The sequence below is a fragment of the Heterodontus francisci genome, chromosome 6 (assembly GCF_036365525.1).
Source record: "Heterodontus francisci isolate sHetFra1 chromosome 6, sHetFra1.hap1, whole genome shotgun sequence".
Taxonomy (NCBI): domain Eukaryota; kingdom Metazoa; phylum Chordata; class Chondrichthyes; order Heterodontiformes; family Heterodontidae; genus Heterodontus; species Heterodontus francisci.
Genome location: NC_090376.1, coordinates 138,017,102 through 138,022,660, shown reverse-complemented (window position 1 = coordinate 138,022,660; position 5,559 = coordinate 138,017,102). Strand labels below are relative to the sequence as shown.

General features: G+C 41.1%; 1 pseudogene; it reads right to left on the bottom strand.

Annotated features, from left to right (window-relative positions):
- Positions 1-2,142: 2,142 nt before the first annotated feature.
- LOC137371639 (U2 spliceosomal RNA) lies at positions 2,143-2,320 on the bottom strand (annotated as a pseudogene).
- Between the last annotated feature and the right edge of the window lie 3,239 nt (positions 2,321-5,559).

The window sequence follows — 5,559 nt, the reverse complement described above, 5'->3', positions numbered from 1 at the left end:
AATATCACATTGATAGTTTTGATGAACTCCACTCAGATGATTTATTCCAATTTACCTAAAAATATGATTTTGGAAGAAATTCCCATTTGTTATGTGATTTTCATGATTTTTTAAAATCTTATTTCCTCAATCACTTCTTCTCATTCAATTTTATACAATAATTACCATTTGATCTCATTTGTGAGCCCTGGAGGAACTTCACTGTCCAGCACAATGTTATCATTATAGCTTTAAAATATAAATCAGTCCAAGTTTTAACACATTTGTTTGTTTTAATTTTACTTAACAGAATCTCTTTCTGGACCTTTTATTCAACAAAATAACTCTTTATATTGTGCCTGAGTCCATTTATCATTTCAAAATGTTGTCAAATCGAAAGAGCAGTATTGTTGAACTGACAGTTCTTGTCAATATTCAATTTTACTTCCAAAAATATCTTCCTTCTTTCATACATAGGCAACACCAAAACTTTGTTCCTCGCTTTTCATGAAAATGTGATCATCCCCTTAAAGGTCAGGTAAATTTTCCCTTCTTGAGTGCATGAAACAACAACTCATATTAATTTATCTTATCAATTCCCATTTTGGAATTTTTTTCTTCCAAAATTATGCTTTATTCATAAAATTTGCAATAAGTACATTATATAACAATTCAAATTTAACATGGCATAAAGTGCAATACAGTTCAATTTATTTCAGTACAGTACATGAGGTGCCACACTACACTTACAATTCCAGATTATATTTCCTGTTGACATTTACTTTTCATGGCAAAGATTCTCTGGTACATACTGACGGAAGGGTTTTACATGGGTTCCTGCGCCAGAGAGAGCGGAAAAAGAACAGAAGAGAAGCTCTGTGATAGGGTGGAAGACAAGACAGATTAAATGACAAAAGAGTTAGTTGTGTAGGGCCAAAGCGAATGGTAATGGGAGAAGTAATACGAACATACGAATTAGGAGCAGCAGGAGGCCACTCGGCCCTTCGAGCATGCTCCGCCATTCAATAAGTTCATGGCTGAACTAATTAATCCACATTTCCACCTATCCCGATAACCTTCCACCCCCTTGCTTATCAAGAATCTATCTACCTCTGCCTTAAAAATATTCAAATATTCCACTGCCTTTTGAGGAAGAGAATTCCAAAGACTCATGACCCTCTAAGAGAAAAAAATTCTCCTCATCTCTGTCTTAAATGGGCAACCCATTATTTTTAAACAGTGACCCATAGTTCTAGATTCTTCCACATGGGGAAACATCCTTTCCACATCCACCCTGTCAAGACCCCCTCAGGATCTTATATGTTTCAATCAAGTCGTCTCTTACTCTTCTAAATTCCAGCAGATACAAGCCTAGCCTGTCCAATCTTTCCTCGGAAGACAGCCCGCCCATTCCAGGATTTGTCTCGTAAACTTTCTTTCTACTGCCTCCAATGCATTTACATCCTTCCTTAAATAAGGAGACCAGTACTGTACACAGTACTCCAGATGTGATCTCACCAATGCTCTGTATAGCTGAATCACAACCTCCCTACTCTTGTATTAAATTCCCTTCACAATAAACAATAACATTCTATTAGCTTTCCTAATTACATGCGGTACCTGCATACTAATCTTTTGTAATTCATGCACTAGGACACCCAGATCCCTCTGCATCTCAGAGCTCTGCAATCTCCCTCCATTTAGATAAAAGCTTCTTTTTTATTCTTCCTGCCAAAGTGGACAATTTCGTACTTTCCCACATTACAATCCATTTGCCAAGTCTTTGCCCACTCAACTTAACCTATCTATATCCCTTTGTAGCCCCCTATGTCCTCTTCACAAATTACTTCCTTACTTATCTTTGTGTCATCAGCAAATTTAGCAACCTTTAACTGTTTTAGTTAACCATGGATGGTGGGTCCCACCCTTGGAATTTTTTTTTCTCGTTGAAACAAAAGATGTGTCTGGAGGAGGTGTGAATGTCAGAATGATGAACATCTGCCATGGGATAGGGAAAAAAAAGAGAAAAGGAAGAGTGGAAGCAAAAGCTGCAAAGAAAAAAGAAAGAAAGTAGGGACAGAGATTATTTGAGATTTCCAGCATGCGCAGGATTTTGCTTTTGTTTTGAATGAAAGTGTTTTTAGTTGTTAAAATCCCCCAAAAGGGAGGTGCACTGTTCCCAGAGTACTGCAATACTGGGTCAATGCATGGAGTGGATAGAGCTAGCCCCTATTCCATCTCCCTGTTCTAAATATCAATTTAATATATGGTCCCTAGATAAGCGATGTATCAGATATTAAACAAATAATGCCTGGACTTGGTAATTTTACATTACAGACAGAAGTGTGTGCAATTATTTTGTAGGTAACTTCCATATCTCCCTGCCTTGAGCACTCTGTTTTGGAAGATAACAAATGACGCTGAATGGGTTGCGGCTGAGTCTTTGAAAAGTAAGGCATTTAGTCCAAATCATCATCATGCTGTGACATTTGATGCAGATAAGTTTTAACTGCTTAAAACTGGTGGATCTCCTGCCGTGCCATCACCTCCCTGCAGTCAGGGAAACCATGGTCCTCTGTTTATAAGAAAGAGACAGAAAATCAATTGTGGCCATGCCTAAGAGCCCAAAATGTTAACTTATCAATTCATTTCCCTCTGACACTGCTGGGAAATATCCACTTAAATTACGAAACTAATATTTGCATTGACTAATACAAAAGTTGCTGCATGGAGAATTTAAAAAAGAAGGATCTGACAGTGGAAAGGGTTAACTCCTTTGTGGGTATGGAAGAAGGTACAGCAGAACATTATCAGAGGTCATTGCTTCACTTCACGCTAATTTAAGAAAACATTCCCAATTGAGAAAGGACAAATGTTATTTTACCTTTTATTGCTCCATCTTGGTACCTTTTAAATTTCCCAATACAATTAAATTTAGAAATAAATTTCAGCTTCTCCTTTTCTTCCAATTTTCAAAATGTGACCCACAAAAGCACAGAAATGTTACCAAATTTTTATCCATTCCTATGGATTAAAAATCAGTTAAAACCAGCTGAAATCATTAGCAAAACCACCATCAACTTTAAACATTCTATGAAACAATTCTGTACGACAATCCAACTACATGTCTTAAGATCATTATCCTACTGCTCAACAGTATTTCCTTCTTTTTACACATTCCAGCACCATCAAGGGGATTAAACAATCAGAATCACCCAAAATGATTGAGTCCTTGGCAACGGTCAAAAATTCAGAAATGTCAATTATTTAAGTGATAGTCTCATGCCCAGAACTAGAGATTTTCACACAATCTACAACAACCAGAATTTCACTGTGGTCACAATAAGATCCTGCTTTTCACAATTTAATAGGTTAGCTAACTTCAATAATTCCAATTTAATTCAGATCAATATTTATTAACTAAACACAATTGTTACGTCCAGGTGAGAAAGGTGTCTAGGGGTCTTTTTAGTTTTCACCTGGTCTTGTTGTAACAGGGTTTGATTTTAAACACACTGTGTTTTGAGCTCCCCCTTGGTGAATCCTTGTTCACCACTTTCTAATTATAAGGCAAAGAAATTAGCACAAGCAGGCTTTCTTAGGTTTAAAGAAGAAAAATGAAATTTATTAAAACTTTAATTTGCTTAACGTCTACGGATACGTGCTGTGCCTCATGCCAGGCATGCCTCATGCCACGATACAAGAAAAATAAAATGGAGAGGTTTGAGGCAATATCAGAAGAGTCTCTTGTTTACTGTGCTTCGAGCTCACTGTAGTCCTTTTGTAAGTAGTCTTGCTTTTTGTTGGGGCCCAGTATTCTTCTTAAACCTTGTTCACTGTCGGACAATTTTCTCTCTTGGGATTCATATGTCTTCAATGGTTTCCGAAGCTGGTGAGGGCGAGATGAGAGCAGACAGGACAGAGGTCTTTTCATTCCATAGCAAAGAGCTTTCTGAGTTTTAAAACATTCTGTGGCAAGTTCAACTTCAAACAGCCAGTTAGTCATGTGATTAAACTAGTCTGACCAGGTCTACTGTGTATTGGAGAAGCAGGGACTGGGTCCTTTGTTCCAGCACTGTCTGCCAGTATGCAGAAAAGGTCTTTCTGACGAGGGGCCTGGCAATTCCTTGTGATAGGCTTTCTTTTCGTCACAGCAATATTTTTAAGTTTTTAATGTTCATGTGGCGAAATAATGTGTGTCTCATTCTTGGCAGGTGGGGGCCTGCATGACACAATACTGAATAGATAAAATAAGCACATGTTTGCATGCATCATCAGCTGAGAATGTTTAAGAGAGGGCGTTAATAAGACCTGCAGGATCCAAAATTACAGGCCAGGCACCAAATCAACGTGAGATGCTCAATGGCATCACAATCTGTCCATTCTACGTGTTTTTGGCACACAGATCGCATGCCCCCCACCACCCCCCCCACCCCCTGCGCCCTACCCAGTGTGGATCGGTGTGCAGGCTGCACCAGGTGCGGCCAGAAACAGGTTAGCCATCATTTTCAGCACCACTGGTCTCCCATAGCGCCAACACCAGCAGCACTGTGGACGCCAATTTTGCGGTCACCAACTGTTGGTAGGCTAATCTTTAACTCTTTCTCACAAGTCTCAAAATTACCCCCTCAAAATGATCCAAAGAGGGTCTCAGCTCTCTGTCTTGGTCCTTTTGCAAGTCTATACCTCACTGCTGCATGCGGTTTTGCCGAGAGCAGCATGACATGATCATTTTGAACACCCTAGCTGATGCACACTGAAGGGTAGTTCCAGATCTGTCTAGGCACCTGAAGAACATCTTCAGCAAGCTGATGGCTTTTTCATTCACATATTTGGTGGTCATATGCCATTTATTGTAGCTCATTTTTCTTCATTGGTCAGGTTGCTGACAGGTGTCACTCCCCCAACCCAGCCATTTTAGGCTGGATTTTATTCTGGCAACAGGATCCCAGGTGGTCAGACACCTGTTGCTATTTAACGGCAAGCAGCCAATTAACTTTCTATTTTCGTGGATGCCGTTCCTTTAAGGGATGAGCTCCCGCCTCCAGAGCAGCCAGCCAATCGGAAGGCCAGCAGCTCTGCAATACCAGCAGCGCCACTAGGAGTGGTGGTCACTGCTGGTACAGCAGGAAGCCCTGCAGAGGAAAGACCTCCTGAAAAAACCCCAGGAGAGGGAAGTGGGGTCAGGGCCGCCGGGGATAGTCAGGCACACCCCAAGCAACAGGGTCGGGGCAGGGGTTGGGTTGGGGGTGTTGTGTTGGTTAGTGTGGGGAGGGGTTTTCCTGGGAGGTGGCAGACATGCCCACCAGAGGGCTGTCCAGGGGTCCTGGATTGCCTCCAAAGGAGGGACACCACCGATCCTGCTGGGAGGCCACCAGACTTTACCTGGCAGAGTTCCTCGTGGTGGCAGGCCCCTCTGCCTTCAATAAAATTGAGGTTGAGGTGGAAAAAGGCCCTTAAGAAGCCATTAATTGGCCAGTTATGGGTCTCAATTGGCCGGGAGCAGGGAAGGACGAGAACAGCTGTTTAAAATGACAGGGCCCCGGGCAACATTAGTAACGAAACCCCGTGCCATTTTGT